This window comes from Cervus elaphus, chromosome 32 (genome assembly GCF_910594005.1).
Source record: "Cervus elaphus chromosome 32, mCerEla1.1, whole genome shotgun sequence".
In the NCBI taxonomy this organism is placed as follows: Eukaryota; Metazoa; Chordata; class Mammalia; order Artiodactyla; family Cervidae; genus Cervus; species Cervus elaphus.
Genome location: NC_057846.1, coordinates 15,116,162 through 15,128,801, shown reverse-complemented (window position 1 = coordinate 15,128,801; position 12,640 = coordinate 15,116,162). Strand labels below are relative to the sequence as shown.

Below are 12,640 nucleotides of genomic sequence, written 5' to 3'. Positions count from 1 at the left end.
CGTCCATGGAACTCTCCAGTCAAGAAGACTGGAGTTGGTTGCCATTTCCTTTTCCAAAAGAACTAGAGAAATAAAGAAAGTGAAGTCGCTCAGTCGTGTCTGACTCTCTGCAACCCCATGGACTGTAGCCCACCAGGCTTCTCCATCCTTGGAATTTTTCAGCAAGAGGATTGGAGTGGGTTGCCCTGTGCTTCTACACAGGAAAACAAATGGGCAGATTCAAAGCCCTGGAGGGGTGAACATGGGGCTGGGGAGCGGCGAAGCCAAGGTTGAGCAAGAAGTCTGTGCCCCTGCCAGGGAAGACAGGCCTCTGGGCCTTGCCACACCCTTGCCCAACAGCTGAAATGACATCCAGGGAGAAACATCTCCTCAAAAGGGCAGCAGGAAAGATTTTTCTGGGGTTTTCAACAGCCTCATTTGCATAACAGTGACTGACCCTGCTCTGTGCTATAAAGGCCACTCCCATGTCACATAGACAGAGACTCAGTTAACCAGTTCATAAGAACCAAATCCACAGCCAGCGCGGAATTCCTCCAGGAACCTGGGACCTTTATAAAGCGGCAAGCACAGCCTCTTCTCCAGCGTCAGCCCCAGACCTCCGGCCGCCAGCATGAGGCTCCATCACCTGCTCCTCGCGCTCCTCTTCGTGGTCCTGTCTGCTGGGTCAGGTGAGCTCCTGGGAGCCCCGGGGGAGCCGCGGGCTCTCTCTCCTGTTTCTACCTCCTTCTGTCCTGCTACCCTCATCTACACGTGGTCAGACTAAACCCACCGTCTGTGATGCTTCTGAGAAGCCAGCGCTGAGTCCTTAGTAGCGGGAGGGGTCTGAGAACCGCCCTGCAAAGTTCCTGGCTGTTTCTAAGCCACTCTATCAAGTCAAAGGTTCTGAGCCCGTCTCCTCATTGGTTTCATGAGGATGAAACAGAAGATGCCTCTGTTAAGTGACTCTCCTTTGTATCTTTTTCATAAAAGCAAGAAATCTGATGTTGTCCCATGACACAGAGTGTCATTTTTAAATCTTTCTACTGGAAGGGTGGCGGCTCTGGGCAACCAGAGAAGTCCAGAGAAGTGTCAGGCCAAGCCTGTGTGTTGGGAGCTGCCCTTGGGACGCTCCGTGCTGACTCTCCTCAGCAGGAAGGTCCTCCTGGACACGTCGCTGATGATGTGACCCTCGCTCCTCAGCTGGGAGGCAGCACAGCCAAAGCAGTGTGCAGGATCGGGTGTCTAATTTTCATCTTACCCTTGATATTTCCAGAAATAGGATGAAAATATGTAGGAAGAAAGGAAGGAGGGAAGGAGGGAGAGAGAGGATGGGGAGACTGAGACCTGACAACTGATTAGATCTCAAAATGAAGTTGAAAAGCCCTTGTCTATCAGTGTTGTTTATGACTGTAACCCAGCTCTTACACAGTGGCAGGGAGAGAGGCCAGGGGTGTAAGGATGACGGCCTCACAGTTTCCAAGGCTCAAGTTCAAACCCTGGCGGGGGGTAACTAGAGAGGGACCAGAGGTGCCTTGTGGTCAGGAGGAAAAAGGCCTGTGAGGAAGATTGAAAGGCCGCTGGTCAGGAGGAAACCACAAGGGGAGGAGGAGAGCCTGTGAGGAAAGTGGAAAGGCCGCTGGTCGGGAGGAAACCACAAAGGTAGGAGGAGAGGGGCTGACTCGCTCCAGCACTGAGAGCTCTGAGTCAGTAGAGACAAAGATAGAAAACTTTTTTTTCCAAACCATTGTCACTCTCAGTTGTAAGTTACTTTGAGAGTAAGTTCTCTTTAAACAGTTCTTACACTTTCAGCTGCATCTTTTCCTCCTATTTCAAATCCACTACTTGACTGACTCCATGAGTCGGAAAACTAAACAGTGAAAATAGACACCCACAGGCCTCTTCTGACTCCTGGCCAGAAGGTGGATGTAGCAGAGCTTCCTGGTCTTTGCCCTCGAGGTGGAGCTGACCCCGCACACAACCGTGCTCCTCATGCCCCAGTCCCTCAGCCTCTGCTTCTGGAAACGTGAGGGTCCACCAGAGCCCAGGCAGGGTCAGCGTCTCTCTGGAAGCTGGTCAACGGTTGCCTGGACTCACACCCTGTTGGCACTAGGCCGTGTCCGCAGTTCTCGAGATGCCGCTTTTCCTGCTGACATGTTTTTTTCCTCTTCGTTCTCTTTTTAGGATTTACTCAAGTAGTAGGAAATTCTGTAAGCTGCCGTTTGAATTTTGGCATGTGTGTGCCAATCAGGTGCCCTGTACTCATGAGAGAGATTGGCACCTGTTTCAGGCCCAGAGTAAAATGCTGCAGAAGGTGGTAACAGAAGGCGACGATGCGGCCGGGACCGATGTGGAGTCAGAAACTGCACCCTTCGACAGAGCATCTAAAATTGAAACCAGAATAAATTTTGTTCAAAATTAAAGAATTGCCCACTGGTCACTGAGGTTGTTGTGTGATGTCTGATCCCAGGCGAATTCCAAAATCCCTGAGGATGCACTCTGATCTCCTTACGGGAACCATGGGGGAATCATAGTGGGTGCTCTGATCCCCCTGTTCCTTGGGGGCCTGACCTTCCCCAGCTCCTCTGTCTCCGTCCTTCCTGCTTCCCGGCCCAGGGCACCCTGGCCTGCCCCTCGTCTTCACTCAAACATGCACCCCAGGGGTCCAGAATCACCAGAACACCAGTCCTGTAGGAAACCCCCAACCCCTGCTCAGGAGGAAACCCCCTCGTCTGTCCCCCTGCAGCCCTCACTTCCATTTGGTTTATGCTTCTTACCCCTGCCTTGTGCACACATGGATACACTTCCGATTCCCTTTTGGGCTATAAGATCTCTATAGGCATGGACTTGTCCTATTCCTGGATGTGCCGGGCATTGAGCCGAGACATTGCTTCACCAACTGTCATTAATTGAATGACACAGTTGACATGGACAAAGCATGTCTCTCTGTGTGGATATGATGCGATGCAACTAAATGTGATGGAAAAACAAGTCCTGTGGAAAGCACAATTCAGTGAAGACAACACAGCACGGAACTCAGGGCCCGCCAGGGCAGGCTGAGCACGCGGACCTCAGCCTGCCTGCAGTTTCTTCAGAGGGTTTCCCAGTTAAACCAAGAGCCTGGCTGGTGCATGCGGTATGTGTGAGCAGCTCTCTGGTCTTCACACTAACTCTTCCCTCAGTGCAAGCTGAGGTCACCAAGGGGATGGTGTTAGGAGACAGGGCTTTTGGGAGGTGATTTGGTCATGAGGGTGGGACCCTCATGGGTGGAATGAGGGCCTTTATGAAAGAAGCCCCAGAGAGATCGCTCACCCTTGTGCCCTCTGAGGACACAGGGAGAAGACCGCCGTCCACCAGCCACCTGCTCTGTCTTAATCCTGGCCCTCCCAGCCTCCAAATCTGAGAAGTAGAGGTCTGTTGTTAATCAGCCACCTATTACAATACCACATGTAAAACAGATAGACAGCTGGAATTAGCTTTTGACTCAGGGAACTCAGACAGGGCTCTGCGACCAGCTGGAAGGGTGGGATGGGGAAGGAGATGGGACGAAGTTCCGGGAGGGAGGGGACATGGGTGAACCCTTGGATGATTCTTATTGGTGTATGACAGAAAACCTCGAAATTCTGTAAAGCAATCATCCTTCAATTAAAAAATACAGTGCAAAAAAAGAGCTACCTAGCCTTTGGTGTTTCTGTTTTAGTAGCCTGAAAGGGCAGACACATGACAAGTGAGAATTGTAGCACAGGTGGATTTATGGTAATTAGTCATTGGCCTTTAAGATAGAGAAATGACATGGATTAACTGACTGTGCCCAATGCCATCCCCTTACAAGGAGGCTTCGATGTGGATGAGGGATGCAGCTCAGTGTCAGAGACGTAAGCTGAGAGACTAAACCAGCCCTGGCTCCCACTGACATGGAGTGGGGCCATAAGCCAAGGAGGGCAGGCAGCTTCTAAGCGTGAAAAGGATGGAAGCCTCCAGAAGGAACAGCATCCTGATGACACCGTGATTTGAAGCCAGCGAGACCCATTTGGGACTTTGGATTCTCAGAACCACAATAACAAGTATGTATTCCTTTAAGCCACTTAGCTTGTAGCAATTTGCTAAGCTATACCAGGAAATCAATACAGCAATGACTTAAAATCATGCCTTGAGCCTAAAATTAGGAGCTCAAAAGAGACAAACCTGTGTGTGTTTAATGGAGAAAAAAAATGATAATGGCTGTCAACATTTTACTCAGCTTTATATTTCTTTTTTCACAGAAATGCCTATGGTGCATCTGCCAACTCTTTTTCATCTCAAAGGTTGTATTTGTGACTTAGTCTTAGATTCATATATCTTATATCACTTTTATCCTTTATTTTTAATTTTTTTAATCATGGAAAGTTTATCTGACATTGAATGTGGTTTGGTGGTACTGTTTATTAAAGTTTTATCATATTCTTTATTGGGATTTCAATTTTTTATTTTTGCTTAACTTTTTAGGTGTTATTGTAAATGTATCTGCTGATGTTTTATTGCCATGACATTTCTGAGTGTCTTGTTGGACTATTGCGTGGGAGGAATGCTCTTCTCATTTCAGCACCAAGAATAGGATGGCTTTTCCATGTGACTCATGAAACAAACAGCTTCCTGCTCTAGTCCATAGCCAAACTTTCCACCTGGGGCCTGGATCTCATTTCTCTTGCTTACTTGTGGGTGAGGCCCAAATGAGCTCCACCTCTTGCCTCCATCTACTCAATCTATTGTGAATGCAGTGGCACCCCACTCCAGTACTCTTGCCTGGAAAATTCCATGGACGGAGGAGCCTGGTAGGCTGCAGTCTGTGGGGTCCCTTGGAGTTGGACATGACTGAGCCACTTCACTTTCAATTTTCACTTTCATGCACAGGAGAAGGAAATGGCAACCCACTCCAGTGTTCTTGCCAGGGAAAACCCAGGGACGGGGGAGCCTGGTGGGCTGCTGTCTATGGGTCGCACACAGTCAGACACGACTGAAATGACTAAGCAGCAGTAGCACTGCATCTATAGAAACTAACAGCAGGGATTGACCCGGCGTCCAGTGGTTAAAGACTTCAGGCTGCCAATGCAGGGGGCTGGAATCCATCCCTGGTTGTGGAACTAACACTCCACATGCTAAAGAGACCAAAATTTCCAAAACAGACAAACAAAAAACACCCCCCAAAAGCCAGTGTTTAAAAAAATAAAACCTAAAAGAAGGAAACAGTTCTTCATTGACATGATAGCAATCATGAGCTCGGTCTTCTTTGCACTTAGTTTTTCAGCAAAACTCTTCAGAAGGAGTGTCTGCACCCCCCACTTCCTCTCGTCACTCTCAGGGTGGTTGGTACCATCAAGTCTGGCTGGTCCCAGCCCTCTCCCCCAGGATGCCTCCTGCCAACAGGGATCACGAGCCATCCGGTATGACCTCACTCAGCCCTTCCTGTGCCCTTTTTTGACCTGCCCCTCATTGTTTGGCAATGGACAGGGGCTCTCGGCTGTCTCTGCCTGAGTGACGGGCCGCAGTCCACCTGAGAAGGGTGGAGGAGCCAAGTGTAAAGCAGGTTTTCTGGAGAGAGAGAGAGGCATCGGTGGTTCAAGAAGGGGTGGGAATAGATGCCTAACATTTAGGGAGTCAGTGTAAAGGATCGCTTTCCGTATAAGAGTACAAGGGAGAAGTGTGACCCAATGCTTTTTAGTTTATGTTTTCTTTTCTATTATTATAAAAATACTGTTGCTTGGGCCAATGAAGCAAAACCCTCACAGCTATTCTGTAGCATTAGGTAAGACTTATTGAAACAGCTTACTGCAAACACTCATTCTATTTTTAGGTTGAGGTCACTAAAATAAAATAGATCTCTACTTAGTGAAAGAGTCAAATGCTGATCAAAAGATTAAAAATGAAAACATTTTATTGCTAAGTTGCCTCAGGACAGAGAGAAAAATCTCAGAACATACAGTTCATGTAAGATGGAAGAGAGGTGGGTGAGTGAAGGCTAGAGACCATGACGTATTATGCCAAGCTTTGACCTGTTATGCTGGGAATGGGTGAGTGGGTGCTTGTGCTCAGGAACACGTTGGCATAAAGCAACTTAATGGGCTCACTCCAGAGCCTCAAAACTCTAAGGATTTTGCCCGAGCCTTCCTTCCTTTTCTCCTTCCCTCCTTCTCTCCCTGATTCCCTCCATTCATCCATTTATTCATTCACCCATAGGTTGATGTTTCCATACTAGGACCTGTTCATACAGACGTTTGACTGACTACCTGCTCTGTGCCAGGCTCTGTTCAAGATGTGAGAGAATAAAACAGGACTTGTTGCTTTAGATATTTACATATAAAGAAAACGAGAGATATGAACACTGTAAAGCAAACCTGAGATGGAGAGAAGGAAGAGATGGAGAAAAATTTCAGTTATTTACCTGGTATGCGTGGGTGCTGAGTTACTTCAGTCATGTCCAACTCCTTCCAACCCCATGGACTACAGCCCATCAGGCTGCTCTGGCCTTTGGTTTCCCAGACAAGAACAGTGGAGTGAGTTATTTGACATCCAGGGGATCTTGCTGACCCAGAGATCAAAACTGCATCTCTTGCATTGGCAGGTGGGCTTTTTAGCACTAGGACCACCTGGGAAGCCCCACAGCTAGTACCCTTCTATGCTTTTAACTTAAGAATATGTTGATGTAATAATAGAGTAAGAAATACTCTAGCCTATAAAGCCTCACCTGGTTGTGGTCTGTGTAAGAGATGACCTAGTAAGCTTGCTTAGGATGGATCAGTCTCTCTGGAAATGGTAGCTAGAAATATGTTGAGAGTGCAAAAGGAGAGAAGATCATTCCTGTTTCCAAAATTCTTTTTGCTTTTTAATTGCAAAAGGTGTGTGGAGGGGGCAGGCGGGGAGGGGGTAGTATTTATTCTGAAAGGATAAAGAGACAGATGCAGAGATATGCAAAAAAGCTGAATAAATAAATGAATAATTTGTAAACAGAATGCAATTTTTAATGATTTTTCTCAAAAAAAAAGAAAAAAAAAAAAAAGGAAAAAACCCCCAAACCTCAGAGCCCTAAGGAGAAGTGACAACCAATGTGGAAACCCTGACTTCCTGTAAACCTCTTCCTTTACAAAAGGGAGACACTTGGGTCTGGGACCCTGAGTCCACAGATGAGACACCCTCAAATTACTCCCAGGCCATAACTGAATATCTCTACTAGGGACTTCCCAGGTGGCACAGTTGTAAGGAAACACAGGAGACCCAGATCCGATCCCTGGATCAGCAAGATCCCCTGGAGTAGGAAATGGCAACCCACTACAGTACTCTTGCCTGGAAGATTCCATAAACAGAGGAACCTAGTGGGCTACATCCCCCGGGGTTGCAAAGAGTCCAACCAGACTGAGCACAATACAACCACCAGTCGGAATACAAGTCCTTTCTCTCTACCTGTTGGTCAAACTCTTTCCCAGATCTCCTGCCTAATTCAGGTTAGCCATCAGACACTGCTGGGTCGACCTGGAATCCAGAAAGATCCTCTTCCATCATGAGGCTCCTGTACCTTCTCTTCCTCTTACTCATATGTCTTATCCAAACGACATCAGGTAACCGGTGGCTAAGCTGGCTCCAAACTTGGAGCCTGGAGTAGGGAAAGTCAGGTTGATTCTCATTCAGTGATATGCTGAAATATATAGCAACTGAATGATATATCTGAAAGAAGCATGCATATACAATATGCTCCACTTTTCAAATAAGGAAAGAGAAGCTTAAAGTGAAAAATAGTCTCCCATGATTGCCCTTAACTAGTTGGTAGTAAGTCCATAAATTGTAAAGCTGATAGATAATATTTACAGGAGACTTTGCAGGTTCCAGATCATTTCATGTGACTAACAGTAACACTAATAGTAATAGCAAATTATATTGACCACTTCCTCGTTACTGAGACACCAAAACTATTAATGTCTTATCCCAAATGTATTCCTCAGAGAACTATTTGCAGGATAGGTGTTTTTAACTCCGTTTTTCAGCTGGGACTTAGAAATAAGGTAATTTGTTCAAAGTCGTGCAGGTTCTGTGAAAAATAGCCTTGGTAGCTTGATAGGGATTGCATTGAATCTATAGATTGCTTTGGGTAGTATAGCCATTTTGACAATATTGATTCTTTTAATCCATGAACACAGTATATTTCTCCATCTGTTTGTGTCCTCTTTGATTTCTTTCATCAGTGTTTTATAGTTTTCTATGTATAGGTCCTTTGTTTCTTGAGGTAGATACACTCCTAAGTATTTTATTCTTTTTCTTGCAAAGGTGAATGGTATTTTTTCCTTAATTTCTCTTTCTGTTTTGTCATTGTTAGTGTATAGGAATGCAAGGGATTTCTGTGTGTTAATTTTATATCCTGCAACTAAACCACAATGAGGTACCATTACATGCCAGTCAGGATGGCTGCTATCCAAAAGTCTACAAGCAATAAATGCTGGAGAGGGTGTGGAGAAAAGGGAACCCTCTTACACTGTTGGTGGGAATGCAAGCTAGTACAGCCGCTATGGAAAACAGTGTGGAGATTTCTTAAAAAACTGGAAATAGAACTGCCATATGAACCAGCACTCCCACTCCTGGACATACACACCGAGGAAACCAGATCTGAAAGAGACACGTGCACCCCAATGTTCATCACAGCACTGTTTATAATAGCCAGGACATGGAAGCAACCTAGATGCCCATCAGCAGATGAATGCATAAGGATGCTGTGGTAGGTATACACCATGGAATATTACTCAGGCATTAAAAAGAATTCATTTGAATCAGTTCTAATGAGATAGATGAAACTGGAGCCTGTTATACAGAGTGAAGTAAGCCAGAAAGATAAAGACCATTACAGTATACTAACACATATATATGGAATTTAGAAAGATGGTAATGATAACCCTATATGCAAAACAGATAAAGAGACACAGATGTACAGAAGAGACTTTTGGACTCTGTGGGAGAAGGCGAGGGTGGGATGTTTTGAGAGAACAGCATGGAAACAAGTATATTATCTAGGGTGAAACAGATCACCAGCCCAGGTTGGATGCATGAGACAAGTGCTTGGGCCTGGTGCACTGGGAAGACCCAAAGGGATCGGGTAGAGAGGGAGGTGGGAGGGGGATCGGGATGGGGAATACATGTAAATCCATGGCTGATTCATGTCAATGTATGACAAATACCACTACAATATTGTAAAGTAATTAGCCTCCAACTAATAAAAATAAATGTTAAAAAAAAAAAAGTCATGCAGGTTGTGTGCAGGGAGGACTTTAACTCAAGCCCAAGTGGGTTTGATTCCAAAGACCATGTTTTTATTAAATATTCAACAATCCCAAAAAACAAATTTACTTACTGAATTATATGAACAACACATTTATAAATTTGTTTAATATATTTATATATATACATAAATTTATATATTTGTGTATATAAACAACAAGTACTTTAGCTTGAGTGTGATCTCTGAATCACTTGGGACATACTTATCCTACCAGATTGTTTGTTGATCACCTGAAATCCAAGTTAAACTGCGTGTCCTGCATTTTCCCTGCGGCCTTCCTCAGGTGACAGCATGCTCCAGGCTGTGCTGTAGTGACAGTGCCTCCAGATCATAGGATCTAAAAAGAGCCAAAGTTGATTCTTGCTCTAATGACACCAACCCGTGAGGGACCAGGTGATTTGATCAGGCCCATCCCCGAGGAGCAGCCACCACTGTGGGCGCTGCTGGTCCTGTTGTCAAGGAAGGAGCTCTCAGGACTCTCATGCTGGCGATTAAGGGCCCTAGCCCTGAAGGGAAACGTCAGACACCTTCCTGACTCACAAATATGGTGGTTTTTCAGACCACAGTAAAGAATAAGCTAAGTTTGACCTGAGATGCTGCACTCCATCACAGGCCAAGGACACAGGACACAGTCTCTGGAATGCAGCCCACTTTCCTTCCCTTCCCACACAACTTAAAAGCTGATTCCATAAGGGCGTATCCCTGCAGGCTCAGGGCGTGACCCCCCCAGTCTACACCTAGATTCTGAATACACCAGCCTTGGACTGGATTGATGGGGCTCAGGCTCGCCCAGGACTTTAGGAAGAAGGCAAAAGCTTAGAAGACCACAGTGGGCACAGGTGAGCTCCCAGCTACATGCCCCAGGACTGCATCCAGGAGTGGGCAGGTCTTTCCCGTCTCAGACAGTCAGACCTGAGCCAGCCCTACACGAGCACCCAGATCTCAGAGGCATCAGAACAGGCCTGTGCTCACATCAGGCTCTGAGTCTCCCTGAGGTTTGTAATTAACTCCTGGGGGGAATGGGCATGGTCTGCTTTGTGAGGGACCTTGGCATGAAGCTTGAGGAAATACGTCATATTTTCATCACTGCAATATTTCAGGAATTGCAGCTGCTGAATGCTTCTCCATATGGCTGTGGACACGGAGCCTTTATAAAGTGAGCGAGCACACCATCCTGTCCAGTCTCAGCTGGGAAGCCAGCCAGCCGTGAGGGTCTACTACCTTCTCTGCGTTGCTCTTCATGTTCTTGCTGCCTGTTCCAGGTGAGAAGCGCTGGGAAATGACAGGGCTGACTGGATTGAGAATTTGTCGTTCAGAGTCAGCCCTCTCCATTCATTTGGGAATTTTAGATAAAGGAGATTTATTGCTTGGGAACTAGACATTACCAGTTTTTCTTTTTTTTTTTTTTTTTGACAAAGACCATCAAGAAGCTCAAAGTAGGGTCTCCATCCCTTGTGATTCACTCTTAAGAGACTAATCAGCTCACAAACCATCCCTCCATGGGAGGATTATTATACCTGTTCATGAGACAGGAAGAAAGTGATGTAAATCTTTAATACCAACAGGAAAAATGAACTTAATCTGAGGACAGAAGCATAGGTTCCCTTTTATTAGCTTAGCGGTTGGAGGTACAGTCTTTCTGTCACTTAAGGACTTGGGGGATCATCGTGGCCCCTGCTTCCCTGGTGTCAGGTCACAAGAGGGCTACTACTGTCATGCAACTTTCTCAGCTGAGCCGAACCCACAGAATCATTGTTAGTAGCTAGCCCCACATTCTTCTTTACTCCAGATGGTAAAGAAAGAATAAAAAGACATAAAAGAACAGAAAATGGCAACAGATAGCTTATTAGGGAGATTTCAAAGCCTTGGTCTTGCACCTCGGTCTTCTTAAAACCTTCTGTGGGCTCCGTTTCTTCACCGCAGGCAATGGCGGAATCATAAGCTGGTTACAAAGGTATTACTGTAAAAGAAGAAGTGGCCGGCATGCTCTGATCGGATGCCTTCCAAGGGAGGAACAGATAGGCCACTGTTCCCTGAGTGGCCGGACATGCTGCCGGAAGAAGAAATGAAAAGTCCAGAAACACGAGGAGAATGTTACATAGTGTGAAAATGCCTCCTTGAAGACTCCAGAAGCCAAATCAAATTAAAGACTTTTAACAAAAAATTAGAAGCTTGATTATTATCATGATTATTTTTTAACATTCTGTTTACTGTGCTGCTTGTTAACAAATAGTCAACTTAGAAAGTGTTAATGACTCATGTTTAATTCAAATAAAGTATAATCCCTAGAGGAAGCTACAAGAGGGTTTCAACTGATGTTCCAAAGATTGTCAGAATTTATTCCTCTTTCACAACTTTCACCACACAATAAGGCTGGACCACTTGTTCTTTCTGAAACACTTCCTTTGCCTTCTGTCACCCATCTGAGCTGTGCAGTCTGTCCATCTGTCAGAGCATCTCCCCAGCAAATCCATCTCGGAAACTTCAGGGCATCCCTGACGGTCTTCCCAGGTCCTTCTGAGCACTTTCCAGCTCAGAGACATGGGGACACAGGCTCCTCCTCGACCTTGCCTTCAGCTTTCCTCTCGTGCTTGCCTCTCTTCTGACTGACCTCCGGCCTGGATAAAATCTCTCTTCCAGCTATGTCTCCAAACCTGTCTCTCAGGGGCGCCTCAAATTCTACCTCCTTCTTAAAAACACATATTTGTTTCCCCAACAAATATGATCTTTCCTTTTAAAAGGGTTCTGATCTGAGTGCTTCTGTGTTCATAAGATTATTCAGGCAAATATACTGGAGTGGGTTGCCATATCCTCCTTTCTGTGAGCCGAATTACATTCCAAGGCCCTGTAACTATTCATGGTCTCTGGAGGTTGATACAGAATGATTCAAGCAAACGTGGTGGCAGGCCCATCACCCCCAACAAGAGCCCCCAGTCAAGGAACTGAGTTCTCAGGAAGAAAGGGCAAACACTCAAAGACAAGAGCTTGGACCCCACAATTCAGCATTAAAAAAAAAAAAGAATGTGAAGGGACTGTATGCTGCTCTTCTACAGTACACAACTAGGAACCAGGCAAAACCTGTGAAACTACTGATTCAGACTCTGGCACAAGCAATGCAGGGTCGTAATTGAGGAGAGCAGAATACAGGTAGGTGAGGGACTTCCCCGGCGGTCTGGGGCTGGGAATCTGTGCTCCTAACGCAGGGGGCCTGAGTCCACCCCTGGTCAGGGAACTAGATCCCACATGCTACAAATAGATTCTGCCTGCTGTGATTAAGGTCCAAGGCAGACAAATTAATGAATCAACTAATTAAATTGATTCATAGACCTAAAAATATCTGTGCTCAGCCATTTAAAAAAAGAAAAGAAA

The 12,640-nt window shown here is 45.9% G+C and overlaps 1 pseudogene; it reads left to right on the top strand.

Moving 5' to 3' along the window:
- The first annotated feature begins 610 nt into the window (after positions 1-610).
- Positions 611-11,482, top strand: LOC122687752 (annotated as a pseudogene).
- The last annotated feature ends 1,158 nt before the right edge of the window (positions 11,483-12,640 follow it).